The sequence below is a fragment of the Rattus norvegicus genome, chromosome 1 (assembly GCF_021556685.1).
Source record: "Rattus norvegicus strain SHRSP/BbbUtx chromosome 1, alternate assembly SHRSP_T2T, whole genome shotgun sequence".
Lineage (NCBI taxonomy): Eukaryota > Metazoa > Chordata > Mammalia > Rodentia > Muridae > Rattus > Rattus norvegicus.
This window is the reverse complement of record NC_141534.1, coordinates 127,952,002-127,970,398: the sequence shown is the minus strand read 5'-3', so window position 1 is coordinate 127,970,398 and position 18,397 is coordinate 127,952,002. Positions and strand designations below refer to the sequence as shown.

Genomic DNA, 18,397 nt, shown 5'->3' with positions numbered 1-18,397 from the left:
TAGGGCAACATTTATGACTTAAGCAGCATGTAGAGAAGTTTTGTTTATTTGATCGTGTCTTTGTTTGGTTTAGTTGTTTTAATCTTCAAAACATCTGTTAGATGTATATTATCTAACATAATTTAGCTGAGGAAACCATGTTAAAACTAAGATGCTAGAGTTATTATTGAGTTAGCCATGTATGAGTATCCAGTTACTGGGTTTAATTATAGACATTATGTTAATTCATTTAAGTTACTAATAGAAGCCTTGAAAATAGTTTGCCTCATAGCTATTCAGAAGCACATATTGTCTTTTTCCTGGCTGTACATTCTGTCCATATCACAGAATCAGGAGGCCACATCAGAGAACTAGGAGAGAGGGTTTGAAATAAACTTTGAGACAAGGGGGCTTGGAGTTTGAGGTATTACTCTTCAGTTGGACAGAGTTAAACCATTATTCACTATTTATTCCTAAACATTTCCCTTTCCATGTTGTGACACTTACTCCGGGTCTTTCCATGCTGCGCATGATGATCTCAAACTCAGACACTGAACTTTCTTCTCACCAAAGCTCTGAGAAACTTTCATCAAAGACAGTCACCAAACCTAGCTCGTAGTATAGAAAACAACAGGCATTACTTATCTCCTTTTTAACTATTAATTTCGTGAGACATTTTCTGTTTGTTTTTCAATTATTAATTTCTTACAGGTAAAGTACACCCAAGACTTTAGTGTTTTCATGTATTTTCATATTTCCTAGCATATATTTAATGTGTAATTTTGTGTATGTCTGTTTATGTTGAAATGAATGATGTTCTTTTCAACTAGATATAGATTGTGATTTTTGCCTTAGAAACACATGCTCTACATTTTCTACACTAATTTCCCAGAGAATATTGTCCAGTAAATGTTGTGTGAATTGGTAACTACTTGTATCATTTTCTTTCTGTTTTTTTAAAAATCACCAATTATTCTAGGGTGTTAGGTATTTTCATCCATTTACTTTTGTTAAATTTCAGTACTGTAATTTTTTCAATTCAAATTTATTAAATTCCCGTACTTATTCCTGGGAGTCTCCCCTGTCACAGGTCTCAGGCTGGTCCCAGTAATGACCCCTATTAATTTCTCTTCTCTCTACCAGTCTTCTACTACTCTCCTCTCCCTACTTCTGACAGCCATTCCCCTCCTCACTCCGTCTCCCATCAAGATTCCACCCGCTGCTCTCGTACAATATCTGTTTTATTTCCCTTTCTGTGTGAGATTCATGCTTTCTGCCTTGGGCACTCCTTATTACTTAGTTGCTTTGGGTTCTTTTTTTGTAGAACATACAGGTAATTGGCCATGACTTGTCTTTTTCAACTCTAACAAAAGTAGAAGTGTCTTTGTGGATAGGTAGAGATTACAAATATAGGAGTAATCTATTCATATAGTTATATGAAAGTTATCATTCTTTTTGGGGAAAGAGTGTCTGATTTAAATTTGAATTGGGAGTACAAGCAAGATGTAGATGAAGATATGAATGATGGATTTGGGAATAGTAATGATTTTATACTTGATATGGGAAAAGAGACATGTATCTGAAGAAAATTTACATAAATTAGTGCAGATTAGAGAGGGAAATTTTACTTGATGGATTTTCTTGATAGGAGAGTAGGAAGAGTAATGGGCAATATGTAAGATATAAAGCATTAAGTGAGGATGCATGGACAGTGGCTATGAGTTAGAGAAATCACAGTATAATAGTGCTTTCTGGTTTTCATTAGCAGATACATTTGACAGATAAAAACCTGGTTTATATATCAGAATGCCACATCAATAGCAGAAGTATCAGTAAGTAGCTGCAGAAGCAACATGACTACTACAGCAGGTATTGAAAAATATGTCTAATGATGAGTTTCATCCCTGAAATATATTTCTTGTGTAAGGTAACAACCATAGCAAAAGCATGGGGGATATAAGTTTGTTATTGGCCTCCAATATATCAGATATATAGTAAAAAAGAGTAATTGAAAAGTTAGTGTTCCTTACAGCTATGAAGTTTAAAAGTGTAAGAGGGCCTAGATCAGACCACTATAGAGAACAATGTATAGCATCACCAAATAGGATCTCAGGGAAGTCCTGTACAATTACTATAGGTATTTGAAGCCATTATCATTAAACACAATTCAACACTGAAATTCCTAGAGTTACAGAAATCATCAACTTGGCATAGCTTTATTAATTTCTGTAGTTTCATGCATATATGTATATATATATATATATATATATATAATGAACAACTGCTGAAACCATTAGCAGTTTAACATTTCTCAAATATAGTCTGTGTGCATTCATAGAGGACTAAACTTTTTGTCTAACCTATTCCATCTAAGGGCTAGAGAAGAATATTTCTTGGAAATAGTTATTAAGCTAGCAGTGAGAAGTTTTGAAATTCTACCATCCACAAGTGTCATGTATTACTAATCATTTTATATTCTTATTTTGGGAGTTTAAAGATACAACTCTGTCATATACATTAATCACACATTTTTACACCAGAAACACTATACCTCTGAATTACACTGTTTGGCATAACTTCTTTCCATTACCACGATAGGATTCTACTTTACTGGCCAGAAATATTACACGGGGATTTGAGCTGAAAATTCTCTAACGCCTAATATTTACATAATGGAGATACTGGAGGAAAAGTATTAAAATCATGAATTTGCCTAAAAGATTTGTAGCACTCTTATCTGCAGTGTTCACCTTAAACTAGCATGGTGGTTAGGTGAACAAAAAATATAATGCTGCATTAAATAGAAAACTCTTTACCACTTTAAAATTGTAAGAGAATTTAAAATCAGCCTATGCGAAAGTACATTACATCTTAATATTTTCGCAGAACTTGGCTTCATCTGTTATGTGGAATGTAAGGTAGAGTCCTCTGTGTATTCTTGTCCCACCACATCCTAGTGGCCCACAGAGATCGAGCAACACAGACACTTTGCCATTTCTAACTATTTAAGAAACTGAAATTGAAACCCAAGGATGATCTTAGAGGAAATTTCAGAGGTGTGATACAGAAGACTGCAGGTTTACATAGAGCAGGAAGCCTGGAATTATATCAAAATGTTTATTTTTCTTTTAATGTGAAAGATGCATGAGGGGAGCATTGGATCAGGCAGCAACACACTTACCTTAAATCATGAGCACCTGCGTTTTTTGATAGACTAACCAAAATTGTGGATAGTGTTGTGGTTATACAATTCTAGAATGTGACAGATCTCTGAATATTGCTGGTCGGCAAAACTGAAATTTAGTGAGAACTGCTGTCTAAATTAGCCAGTGGTGGTAGATATTTGAAACAAAATATTAAATGCTGAACATCACAGCGGAGTTGCACAGATAAGTTCTTGGCCGTTAAGATTGCATATATGAGACTTCTACCTTAGCGGGTATCTAAAAACATACTATATCAGTATATTTAATGAAGTGCTGAAGAAGGTAGAGTCAGATTTATTCAGGGGTGTGTTCTCTCAAAGACTTTAATAATTCCATAGATTTTCACACATCTCTGCACAAACAGGCTGTCCTAAACATGTATTATTAATAATTGGATACAGGCCTCCATAATTTTGTAGTTTGACTAGTATGTATTTTTGTCGTTGTTTATTAGGTTGGTTTGGTTTGGTTTGATTTGGTTTTGGTTTTGTAATGATCCTATCTATTTCAAAGAGAAGCTCTTGACAAGGTGAAAGACTAAACTTATCCTTGGGTTTGACCATAAATGATTATAAATTGTAGTTAGAAATTATGGTGCTTTAATATATTTGTGGTTGTAGATTCTCCGCCAGTAACAGTAACTTCACTACAGCAGAGGAGTTAACTAGGATTCCAGTCCTAAGCATGATCTCTCTCTTGTTCATTAGGTCATGTGTTCAGTTAGAGAGCTGTTTGTTATTTCCCAGATATATGTGCCAATATTGCATGCCTAGGATTATTTTACTGCTCTTGGTAAGTTCTCATATCCATCATATTTGGGTTAAATTGTTGGTTGTTCTCCTCTTTGGTAAACTTGGGTAGAGTTGATAAATACATGTAGAGAACACATACACATAGAATTCATAGGAAACCTTGCCTCAAATGTGTCAGAAAAATTGTAAGGCCCTGTATTCAGAAAGTTGGTTGTGATACTCTGTCTTCTGGTAATATCAGATTGAGACTGAGCAACATGATTGATCAAAAATCAGCTGAATAAGGTGATTTAAATGAACTCTCCAAAGAGGATGAAGTAAAGTCCACAAGGGCTCAGCCATACACAAAGTATCATAGACAAATGAGACTATTTGAGAAAGGCAGATACTGGCTTTTTGAGGGAAGAGAATACCAATTGGTTGTTTAGTACCAGAAGTTCTGTGAAAACACACATCCAGCAAACATTAAGAGAAAAAAACAAGTTTTATATATATTTTAGAATACAACTGTATATCATATACATATATGCATTTAACCATGATTATTTTAAAAATGAAGCCATGAAATTGAAGGAAATGCTTTCATTTTTATATAGAAGCATTTGCAGGAGGAAAAGGAGAGCAGAAATGTAATTAAATTATAATGTTAAAAACCGTAACCTACTTACCCAATTTCAGGCATTCATGTACATATATGCACATACACATGTGTGCAGGAACATCTGCATGCATATGTTCATGCATATATAAACAGAAGATAGAGTTGTAGATATATGTAGAGATATCAACATAGTATTAGAAGGATAGGTATTGAGTTTAGGTTAAGGTGTGGATGGTAGCTTTATGAAACATACAATATTTATATGTTTGGATGAAATATTTTAAGAAATTAAGACACCAGAAGAGGAATAGCAGAATTTGTTCTTTGTTGTTTACCTGCATGTACAAATGACAAATGGGTTCACTCTTCATAAGAGAACTGCATGTCCACATGCATATTCTCTCTCTCTCTCACACACACCCACATATATAAACACATAAGCATGCTCACACATGTACACAGACAATTACACATGTGTACAAAATGTGCATGCACATATCATACACACAGAAGAGTGAGTTATCAAATTAGTGTGGATATGGGGAGAATTTTAGATTAGGATATGGAGGGTGGATATTTCAAAATCAATGTTTACATATATATTCAATAATGTTTAAAGAAATGGAGGCATCAGAGAAATAATTGAAGAGTTTAACCTTTGGCAGACATATGGCCATCAACAAATGTGTACCATCTCCACATCCCAAAATTTTATGTGTACACAATGTGTGTACACACACACACACACACACACACGCACCAGCACACAGAATAGTTTATATATATATATATATATATATATATACATATATATATATGTTTACTTTTCTACAATAACTCTTAAACTATTTCTTGACAATCCTGCCACCTTAGGGCAACAAATGCTAACTGGGTATATTTCTTGAGCAGGAGTCAAAATCAACATTTCTTTCATTAAAGCAAATAGCCATTGCTAGTACACTATAATAGATATAAACTTTTAATCCAAAGTGTAGGCTCATGTATATAATCATAGGACTTGGGAAAACTGACACAGAGAGCTTGCAAAGAGTCATCAGCAAGCTGCCATTGCAGCCCAAAGTCAGAATCTGAATAGTATACAGCAAAATGGAAACCTTCTGGTTAATAGCCAGATTCTAGGTTCAAGCAGCCAGATACATGTTCAGCCTCTTGGTACCACAAACTGTTTTGTGTTTGTTGTCCATTGCATCCAGATCACACATTAAATTATATTTTATGTACCCTGGTCTTCATGCAGGCCCCTAACAATTGAAGAAGGGTCTCTTTCTGACTCTGTTGCCTGCCTTTGGATCCCTTTCACCAACCTGGGTTGCCTTCTCTGATATCAGTGGGGTGTATGTGCTTAATCCTGCTGCAACATGTTGTGCCATGGAAGGTTGTTACCCATCAAAGCTTCCCCTAATCTGTGGAGATAGTGAATGGTTAATGTAGTGAAGGGAGTTGTGAGGGTGGTGCTTGGAGGATAGAAGAGAAGGGAGTCTGCAATCAGGATGTAAAGTGAATAATCATATAAAAGAGAATATAATTTAACTGCAAATTTTCTCTATTTTTTATCCACTCCTTTTCACATAACCATTCTGTCTTTCATTCCTGGCCTCCTTTTTTACTAATTGATATTACATTCATCTACTTGCATGTATATTCTCACATATAAATTTTTCATTCTGTATAATATTACTTTTATTGTTTCTTTTCAGTAGTGAAGATTTAACCTTGTAATCTTCACTCAGTATGTAGTATGTGTTCATTAGCATCTGTATTCATAAGCCACTTCAGGGAGGTAAGTTTTGTATCTTAACACAGTTACTAATGAAGGTAATGCACATTTATCAAATAACATCGTGTGACTACTGGGTATACTGTCATTACTTCTCAACCTCCTTCATGCTGCAAGGCTTTAATACAGTTCCTCATGCTGTGGTGTTACCCAACCAGAAAATTATTTTCAATGCTTCTTTAAAAATTTAATGTTGTTACTATTATGAATTATAAATTAAATATTCCTGAATTTTGATGTTCCTAGTTGGTACCTATAAAAGGATCATTTAATCCTAAATAGGTCCCATCCCATAATTTGAGAACCCCTGTCCTATATTAATTTAGTTCTCTGAAAATTTCACTTACATGGTTAGGAGTTATATTCAAGTGATACCCAATAGAGACAACTCACCACATATATGCAACAGAAGAATTTCATAACTTAATGATCTCAGGAAAACAGATGTTTTAATTCAAAGTTATTGGACTGATAACACCAGGTGAGAATGTTGAAATTATGATTAGATAGAGATGCTAATAGAGATGATAATTTCAGAAATATGAACAGAGAGAGATAGGAAGCAAGAGGTCCATATATTTTTATTTTATTGTGCACAACATCTTTTGTAAAACCTCCTCTTTCTTCTTGGGTTTGGAAGACACTAGCACATTTCTAGAATTCTCATGTTAACTAGGAAATGCTGTACTTCCTGTCATCATTGGCATTATGAGAAAGAACCTCACTGGACAAACTCCAGTATTGCTCTGACTTCTTATTAGAAGCTTTATATTAGGGAGCTCATCAGGGTGTGTGAATGGGCTACTTTGAAGAAGATTAAAGAATCAGAGCCCTATGGATATAGTCTACATTTTTTCTCCAAACTCTTTAATATAGCTGATGCACTGGCAATAAACACTTCATTTTTTTCCCATTATAAGAAAGGATTTGTTGTGCTGTCCCATAATGCAACAGACCACATCACTTCGCCCACAGTAACAGTTGGTTAGGACTCTGGTTTTCAGGTTGATTCAAGGTCACAGACACAGGTTTGCCTGCCAGAAATAATGGAACACAACACCTGGATTTTTCCTCAATATGCATATTACACCATTGAGGTGTTAGCACCTTTCCAGGCAGCTGGCTAAAATGTTTTCAGTGAAGAGAACAGCACCCAAAAGTACACCATTGCTCAAAGTAGCATGTCAATGTGCCCTAACGTGTAGTATCTGTCCAGACTGCCCATGGCAACACACAAACTACTTTTTTCTTACTTGAGTGTTAATCTTACCTTCTGGAATCTATTTGAATTCAGGTGACATGGTCTACAGGGTTTGTTTTGTGAAGGACAAGTAGTTGTCATTATCCAATGAGCTAAAGTACACAAGTGTTTGTGGCAAAGCCCCACATCTGTCCTATGTGTAAACACACTTGGCTTAATCAGCCTTGAAGTAGAACAGCATCTCTACCTCTTCTCTATTTTAAGAAATTTAATGATACTCAAGTAGATGCTGTTACATGGTAATTTAGTAAGATTTCACTATATTATTCAAGTAGTGATAAGAGACTATTATGATATTTCAGTCTCTAATATTTCAATTATTAAAAGACTTATCTGAATCAATTTTAATTTAAGCTCCATTTTAAATTTAAGTATAAATTTACATTAATATTTTATTGTCTTAGAACAGTATATATATATATATATATTGCTCTCATATATTTGATCTCATTAATAATAATGGAATTTTCATTGACAGAGTTGAAACATAGCAATGAAACTGTGTATATAATTATGTTTAGGTACTCAAACATGTGATTCATTAAAACCACCATTGGCTCCTTCAAATACACTATGAGGATCATAGTTTGTTTATATCTCATTATGGCTACAAAGCCAATCTTTAGGCTCTCTGATGACTCAAGTCACACTGAAAATAGTGTAGTCCCTATATTTCTTCTAATAAGTTATGATATGTAAGCGAAGAAGCAGTCAAAGTTTGACTATCCTCATATGTGTATATAAGTTTTTTTAAAAAAAAACTTCAATCAGATTTTCAGTGACCTCATTTTAATAGCCATTTGCCATGTGACTGATATCATCGTGAGAGCAATTGATTCAGGACCATGAGGAAGATCTAAATAAAGTCTGTATTATCAAACCAAGAGATCAGTATAGAACATGAAAATGTGGGGGGAATGCTGCATATTGGGATAGGAAAGCTTTTCCCAGAAGTAAGAATAAAAATATATTTTATTTTATTTTTGTATCATTTCATCATGCTATTTTATTTGTTGATAAAAATATGTAGCAATATAAGAATTGTACTAGTAAGAAATCATTATGCCATACTTCATTAATGGCTGTTATTCATTCTTATGAAAGACCGAAGAGTTAATAATTAAATAATATATTTGTGACAGAAAAATTAACATTAGAAAATAGGTTTAGTAATTTGGACAGACCTGAAAATACTGGCCTACTCATGGTTACATTCAGACTTCACATCAAACCAAAAATCAGGCACTCTTACCTTTTCCTTGTGTAATTCTGAACCTGATTTGAAATTAGTAATAAATGAATGGACTATCCTTCAGGTGCTCATTTGTCTCCCATAGTCTTTCATTCCAAAATCTAGGTTAGTGCATATTATCTTTTGTGAATCTATATTCTCTGAATTGAGTTATTTCTCCTTGAAATGACATTTCCTGTACTAGGGGAACTGAATTCACTTCCACTGTTAAAGGAGCTCATGAACTTACTTGTTTGTAAGGCTTCTTAAACTTGCATAATTTATATAATAGTAAATAATTATTATAGTATTGGTGGCTGCTCATGTTGAACTGCTGCCAATTATGGCAGAGAATATCTAGGTCTGCAGCTCTCCCAAATTATCACCATTGTTGGGTGGAAGTTTTGTAAGCTCAGTGGTACAGTAAGCAGGAGATTAGAGCAAATATTTTCAATTTATGGATGCTGTGCTTAGGATGAACAAGCCTTTCAGGACTCTCTAGGAGAAGATAAATAACAAGAAAATCTGTCAATTTGAAAATAAATATTTTTAAAATTAGCTATTTACTTTTTGTAATTATAAAATAATTGCATAATTAATCCCTGCAACGTCCTCTTCTAAATATTTCTATACATTTCTCCTTGCTTTCAAATCCATGAACTCTTTCACATAAATTGCAGTTGCATATATATAACTCACTACATATAACTATGTAACTATGTAACTATGTATCTGTCCACTACTACTTTTGTATGTATTTTTTTTCCTTTTCTTTTTTCTTTTTTTGGAGCTGAGGATCGAACCCAGGGCCTTGCGCTTGCTAGGCAAGCGTTCTACCACTGAGCTAAATCCCCAACCACTTTTGTATATTTTTAGGACTGACAATTTGGTATATAAAAACTAATTTTATGCGTATTTGCTACTATAAAATATTTTATTGAATAAGTTATTAATTCATTTTACATTAGGATAGTAGCTTCCCACCTTTTCCACCCTAGTCCATCCATCTCACCTCAACTCTGCCCCGATCAACCCCTCTGCCCCTTCTCTCTAGAAAAGGGAAGGCAACTCATGGACTACAAGTAGTCTTCCATTTCAAGCCACAGCAAGACTAGGGCCAACTTCTTCCAGTGAAGCTAGATAATGCACCCTAAATAAGAGATTCCATTTCTTTTCTTTTCTTCAACCTTCTAGATGACATATACTTTTCCCAGCATTATTCGTGTTACTTCATATGAAAGAAAGCTTTCACTATCACAGATATTGCTATTGGCACTTCTTTAAACTTACTGCTTACAGTTTAGAGAACTCAAGCTAGCACTAGAGTACTTCATACTTTTCACATGTATATTTTTCAGTTAATTATTTGATACCTGACCTCCCCTTATTCTTCCTCTGTACCCATAGGAAACTGGAATTTTTCTAACATCCTCTACTAGGGTAGGAGGCTATGGGAACATACCAAGTTAGCTCCATCTACAGTTGAGGACATAGAGGGTATTATCTCCATTTCAATAAATTCTATGGATGCACACCATAGAGACTATTGTTTCATAAAAATTTTTGCCAGCATAATTGCATCATTTCTCTCTTTTCTTTTTGTTCTTCAAATGTGAATATTGTTAAAATTGCACCTCTAAGGCATATTTCTACCAGTAGTTAATACCTATCTAAATTGGACCCAAGAGCTGCTTAGAAAGAGGTCAATAATGCATCATACTAAAACAAGCTAATATCATATGGTTAGTTAATTCAGTGAACTAAAAGTCATCACCACTTTCATAAAACATAATCTCTAACTGCCCTACCATTTCTACCCTTATACTACAAAATATTGGAAAGCTAGGAACAGCAAGGAATGCAACAGGTTATATTTATATATTCATTCTATGTTTTTTGTATGCCTGTGTATGTATCAATAATAATTAAGGTGTGATAATGAATTTGATAGTGGAGTAAGAAGACCACAGCAAGAGTTTGAGAGACAGAAATGTGACAATTATGTAACATACTATTCTTGTTTTAACTCCCTATATACTTGAAATTTAAAAAAAATAGCAAAAGGACAAAAAGTATAGGATGAGATAGTAGATTTTATATAGAAATGACTGAAACTAATTATAAATATGTATAAAAACATTTGTTAAAACAGTGAATATAAGAATTAACTATCAACAAATCAAGTTATATTTGGTACTGGAATTGAATAAATTTAAATGAACAAAAATTATCTCGAAAGGTACAAGAATCAGTAATTTTTCAAAATTTAGAAAAAAAAGAATTATACTGTCCTCTCACCGATTACTGGATATTTTCCTCATGGCAATTAGTGTAGCAAATGAACCAAGAGTATTTCTAGAGCAGAAAAACTAAACTATATCTAGTTTTTAAAAAAAATCATGTTGTTTCTGCAGAAATAGTAAAACAGAAAAATGTAAATTTAATATATGGCTAGAAAACAGGCTAATGTAGGAAAACAAAAAATTAATTGAATTTAACATTCAAGAAATGAATAATTGAAAACAAAAGAGAAAAAGAGATAACTAATAATTGAAATGGAAGAGTAAAAGATCCATGAATTATTATATGTCCAGCAAGGTGTGGTGACGGTGTCTTTAGTGAATTCTTATCAGAACTTAGTGGAGAACTTCCTCATTGTCCATGTCTGAGATCATTATGCTACCACCCTACTAATTATTTTTCAGCTGTACTACAAAAGTTAAGTCCAAAAGCATTGTTGTCTTTGTTTAGCTTTCTAATTTTAGGTATATATAAAGAGGTTCAACTTAAATACACCCTTTGTTCTGTTGAATCAGAAATTAAATTTCATATCATGTTTACATTTCTCAAATGCTTTGAAAATTATACTTTCTACTGAAAATCTTAGAAGAGTTTATGATTTATTGATGGCTGTGGGTATTTTGGACTGAGGAGAGTTCTCATTTTCAAAATTCCATCATGGACCATGAGGATATGGATCAGGTTACTTAGAATAAGTAATAAAAAATAACAAGAAGGCGTGTGGCATGGCATCATAATACCAAAATTTGTTGGCTAGTCGAATACACTACTGAGCTCTACAACCAGTAACAAACTGTTTCAACGAAAATGTCCTGGGATTTGATTAAGATAGACACTGCATGTTGACCTTGCCTTAAAACATATTATAGACCCTTCACTCACCCATATTCATATATACAAATACATTTAACTGTTCATTTTGGAGCACCTAATTCTGTTTCTTTATTATTTATTTAAACAAATACCATATCTGTATTTTCTAGGGTATACAACTAATTTGCTACATGTTTTATGCAACTCCTACGAAAGTGAAAATAGTTTGGTGAATAGCTTAGAATAAATAGGTCATCAATCACAAAGGTAAGGTGTCTTCGTATATGTGAATGATATATGAATGGTATCTTTCTTGCTTGGAAAGGACAGTTTGGTGAAAATATGGGAAGGACTACAAGAATGTAAATGAATAAAACAAAATGGAATTTGAGTTTGGGAAGAGCAATGATTTTATTCTTGAAAGGAGGAAAAAGACAAGTAGTTGAACATATTTGTACAAATTAGTGGAGATTACAGGGGGACATTTTACTTGGTGTTAACATTTTTCTTTTTAACATAGTAGGGAGTTGATAGCAAAGAAATGGACAATACAGATTGTGGCAACATACAACAATAAGATGAGGTCACCTGGAGAGTGGCTAGGAGCTATAGAAACCACAGAATAGCTGTCTTTTCCTTTATCATGTTCATTGTTTGTGACTGACTTGTGCCTGGGAATAGCACATTAGTAACAGAATTAGCAATGTGTCTACTGTTGCGGGTACTGAGAATTTTATGTAATGTTGAATGCCATCCTACAGAGTCACTTGTGCTGTAAGGTAAAAGCCATAGCATAAACTTTGTGAGGCTATTTGGTATTGCCTCTAATGTAGTATGTATAGGTGAGAAAAGAGGAAAAAGGTAAATGTCAGTTATTGTTCTTTACAGGTCTGGGATCAAATGGATAAGAGGAGCCAGATTAGGCTAGCAATACAGAGATTATCATGTGACATCCCAAAATCAGAATGCCACTGAAAACCTGTAGCACTACATTTAAGTCTCTGAAACAATAATAAAGATAATTCAACACTGAAATTACAGAATCCTACAACATGGCGTATTCTTATTAACATTTGTATTTGCATACATAAAAGTATGTATAGTTAATGACCAACTTCTGAATCCATCAGCAGTTGTATATTTCTCAAATATATGTTGTATATATGCATTTATTTAGGTCTGAAATATTTCTTTTATCTCTCCAAACAATGCTATAGAATACTTCCACATATTTTAGTATATAAGTTCTTCATCACGCTGTGGGACCTTTCACCTTCTACCATGCACTTTACTGTTCCTCTTGAGGTGTCGTCTTATTACTAATCACTGTGTATTCTTACTTTGCATTTTTTTGGATACAGCTTCTTTGTCATATATAGAAGTCGGTTTTTACAGCAGAGATGCTGTTCCTCTGAAACATATTTTTGTTACCTCTGTGTCTTCTCTGAGCATTATGTGTTGAGTAATTTTTTTCTTTTATCATTCAATTGACATTGGGAATAGAGCACTGTCAGTTACATTTTTACGATTAGATTATTTTAATGGTCTATTAAAGTGAAGCTATTTTGCTGATGGTGAGTGTAACACTAATTTAAAAGTTGTATTTAAAGTTCAGATAATAATTACACTGGCTCAAAAAACTGGCAGCTGTAAGTCCTTTTTCTCAAGGCCAATTATTTCCCTTAGACATATTTTACTCAGGAAAAGTGACGAGGTAAGTCATAATACAGACAGTACTCTATACCGTGATGAGCAGAAACAGAAACCCGGAAGTTAGGGATACAAGGACAGTGATTGCAGCAATCCTGTCAGCTTTGCTAGAACTATGTCAAACAGCTGTGCAAGCTTCATAACTTTCTCTCTTTCCAGTGGCTATGGCTGTGCCTGTTACTTATTTATAAGATCAAATACACATAGGAATAAGTTGACTCAGGTAGCAACACTCTTGCCTTTAATTGAGAGCACCTGTATTTATTCTTGGGGGTCCACGTTTGTTGAGATTGCAGTTCTTTCTATAGGGTCTCCATTCTCCTCAGCTTCTTCCACCTAGAGCCTTCTGGACACAGGAACTGAGGAGTAGTCTGGTACAGGATCCTTCCAGTTTCTATCTGCTCCTGGAGCTGACCCTGTGACAGAGCTCTCTTTGTACCTGAGATCCTGCTGGAAGAAAGCCTATCTCCAGGAGGGCTGACGCACAGGCTTTCAGGAGGGTAAAGCCACTGTCAGAGATAGCAAGTCCAACTGACACCAGAGATAACCAGATTGTGAGTGGTAATTTCAGGAACCTAACAACAGAAACCAAGGCTACTTGGCATCATCAGAACGCAGTTCTCCCACCAAAGCAAATACTGTGTTTCCCAACACACTGAAAAAGCAAGATTTAGATTTCACCAGAGGAATCCTGTCCCTGACTGCTCTTAAGTTCCTGTGTACAGAGGGCTCTAGCCATATTCCACTTGGGCCAGGAATGTGAACAGAAGTGGTGGTCTACCCTGTACTCTCAAGATTGTCCACACTTCTTAGAGTCCTGCACTTTCCCCAGGGGATCTGGTTACAGAGAGCTGTGGGACTGGTCATATCTGGGAAAAGATGGGAACTTGACATATTTTTATTGTTTGTTATCACACACACACACACACACACACACACACACACACACACACACACACAAAGAGAAAGAGAGAGAGAGAGAGAGACTCCCACCCTCCCACATGCACTCCCGCACCCCTAAAGAGACAAATATAAAATTTGAGTACATACACTGTGAAAAATCCAATTTTTCTGTATTATAAAATTGAAACAGAAGATTTGAGAAACTTCTTAAGAATTTTATGTGAAAGCAATTAATACCTGGAAACCAAAGAGAAAAGTGTTAAAAATTAATAATCGAAAAGGAAGGAAAAAGGCCCATATTTTACCATACCAATGGCTAAGTGTGGTGACTATGTCTTCAGTGAAAGCTTATCAGAACTTGGTGGAGAAAAACCTCCTTAGTGCCTGAGTCTGATATCACCATATTTTGGAAATTTTAACATAAGTTAAATGACAGGTAGTAAATATTATTTTTGATCCTTTAATTTATCTCAAATAATTTCTTACTGATGTGTACTGTCATATCCCAATAATTTTTATCAACTTTAATTAATTTATTCAATCATTTATTTATATCCTATGTACTGTCCCTATCCGGTTCCCCTTCACCTAGTCCCTCCCTTTATCTCCCTCCCCTTCTCATTTGAGAGGTTAGAGTCCTCCCACAATGTGCACCCTGAAAGGGATGGGATTCTCTTTATGCAACAGAGTCAAATAACCTGCACCTCTGGGAGCTCTCAGGCTGAGCCACCTACCAAAGAACCTACAAGGAATGAGGCCCTGGCACACATATAGAAAACATGCAGCTCTGTCTCCATGTTGTGCTCTTCCCATAAATGTAGTGGAGGCTCTCCCTAAAGCTGTAGCCTGACTATGGTATCTGATCTCCAACAGGACTATCTTGTCTATTGTTTTTACAGAGGAAATGTGATTGGAGTACATTGATCTTCTTCTCATTTTCTGGACAATTTCACTGGTACTGGATTTCTGGTGGTTTTGTACAAATTTTATAATTATGTTGATAATAAGAACAAGAGCATAACACACATGGTGGCTTTGATGCTTAATCTACCCAATCTTCACATTGCTTGTGAATACTGCACTCATACTAATGTTAAAAAGATTTGTCTAGTAATTTGGAAGTTTCTAAATCTGATATAGATCTGACTAATTATATGGAAATGATTTACTGTTCAAGTGTTCATATTTTACAATTAATCAATAAATGATTCCTAAACATTTACTTTCTATTTTAGGTTCCTGATGCAGGGTCTCTGCATGCTCCTTACGGTGAGCTCAGACTCAGGGAATGAGGTGCTTTTTCTCCACTAAGTTCTGAGAAACTTTCATTGAAGACACAGTCAAACACCTAGTCATGGTATAGTAAATCGTGGGCCTCTTTTCTCTTCGCTTTATAATTTGTTGAGCATTTTACCTTTGGTTTCCAATTATTAACAGTTTTCACATAAAATCCATTAAATCTTTTGTTTTCCTCCTATACTAACATCTTTCTTAGGCATATTTTCAAACCACATTTTTGTGTATGCCTTACTCATTTTATAGAAACAACATGATGTTATTTCCAACTAGATATAGTTTGTTCTCTCCTTAGAAATACTCACTTTTCATTTTCTACCCTATTTGCTCTAAGGATATGCCTAGGAAATGTTTGTGAAGTGGCATCCACTGTATATTTTTCTTTTTAATTTGTTGAACGTTAGTGATCCTTTTCAGATTGTATTACTTCCTTCTATGTAATTATGAAATTTCAGTACAGTACATGATTTTTTTTTAGTTCTTGAGTTTAACTTCCTTAATAAATATGTTTTTATACATTTACATAATGAGTTTTGGTCATATTCATCTCAATCCTTCTGTTTCTTCCTACATTCTCTTATTCTGAATCTCTGCCAAGTCCTCTGGCTGTATCTTTTTTAATGAATGTGAGAATTTAATGAAAGGCTAGTGTGTTTTCCACATCTCTATAGCTAAAACTCTTTCTGTTTACTCATAATTCTAGTTTTTAATGAATTAGCTCTTCATTAATTGTTATTGTTACATATATACATCTATACAAAGCCAAAATACATATTGTGTATAAATAAAACCCCTGAATCAGTTGACGTTCCCAGCTTAAAAAAATGAAGCAATGTAGTTAATTTCCATTACATTTTATTTAAATGGCAATAAGGTCCTCTATATTTCATGGCCACACTAATCAAATTTTGTAATGCTGGTTTACAATGTGAGGCATAGTTTACTTCATTTTAACCTGGAAATGAGTCCAATTAATTTGGTACTAGCTATTGATATGATGTCTAAGTCAGTAGACATTATTTTATTTTATTTTTCTTGAATATTTTATGCATTTACATTTCAAATTTTCTCCCCTTTCTCCCTCTCCCATACCCCCTCTCTTTGCTTCTCTGAGGATGTCCCCACTCCCACTCACCAACTCCCATCTCAATGCCCTGGCATTCCCCTAGAGTGGGGGAAATGTGCCTTTGGAGGACCAAAGTCTTTTCCTCCTACTGATGCTGGACAGTGCCATCCTCTCATACATATGTGACTAGAGTCATGAGTACCTCCGTAGTACTCCATTGTGTAAATGTATCACATTTCCTGTATCCATTTCTCTGTTGTGGGACATCTGGGCTCTTTTCATCTTCTGGATATCATAAATAAGGCTACTATGAACATAGTGGAGCATGTGTCCTTATTATATGTTGGAGCATCTTATGGGTGTATTCCCAACAGTGGCATAGCTGGGTCCTCAGTTATTACTATGTCCAGTTTTCTGAGGAACCACCAGACTGATTTCCAGAATAGTTGTACCAGCTTGCAATCCCACCAACAATGGAGAAATGTTCCTATTCCTCCACATCCTCACCAGAATCTACTGTCATGTGATTTTTTTTAACTTAGCCATTCTGACTGGTGTGAGGTGGAATCTCAGGATTGTTTTGATTTGCATTCCCCTTATGACTAGGGATGTTGAACATTACTTTATGTGCTTCTCAGCCATTAGGTATTCCTCAGTTGAGAATTCTTTGTTTAGCTCTGTACCCCGTTTTAATAGGGTTATTTAATTCTCTGGAGTCTAACATCTTACACATTTAATGATACATTGCCAGGCTGGCCATTGTCTTTCAAATTCATCATAGCTAAATTTACAGTTGAGTACTTTTCTCTCTTAATAGCTTCCTTTATAACACCTCTCTGCTCTTTGAAAGATAGCACTCAGGGACCAGGCATTATCAGGGGTAGTTACTGTACAAATTTCTATAATTCCATTTTTAAAAGAAATGTTTCAGCAATAGGAATTTAACTGCAAAATATTGAAAGTATCCAAGAGTCCGTAATAGACTATGTGCTTAAGGTAGTCTCCCGGACCCACAAATTCAAATGAATTTTTCCTGATTATAGTGTTTTCCTTTCTTTTTCTTTTTTTTAAATAGGCATAGCTCCTTGTTTGTATATTGTTTTCTAAAGTATTTGTAATTTCATGTAAATTTTCTAAATTCATTAGATAGCTAGGAATAAATATAAATTAATGATTCCCTTTTAATGTTGACCATCCTTAGTGTTTTCACATACTCATTTGTATATTTTCTTCTTTAATACTCTTAGAAATGCTTTGTAGAAATGACTATTGAGCATTACTAATTTTTTTCTTTAAGAATATCATACTTGTGGAATATTAGACTTTTCCAATGTGATATAAAATTAGATGCTTCTATTTATCGAGTTATGCTTTTATTAATTCATGTTATATATATATATATATATATATATATAGGGAATATCATTTTTACTTCATTTTACTTATCTATTCTGCTGTGATTGCTCTTTCATATCTCATC

At 34.4% G+C, this 18,397-nt stretch overlaps 1 protein-coding gene across 1 annotated transcript in view; it reads left to right on the top strand.

The window, feature by feature from the left end:
- LOC102546835 (uncharacterized) overlaps positions 1-18,397 on the top strand; it is a 479,532-nt gene that overhangs the window by 293,240 nt on the left and 167,895 nt on the right. The window contains exon 47 of the mRNA XM_087601102.1: positions 12,113-15,912. The gene's annotated coding sequence lies outside the window, so the exon portion shown is untranslated. The remainder of the gene's footprint in view (positions 1-12,112; positions 15,913-18,397) is intronic.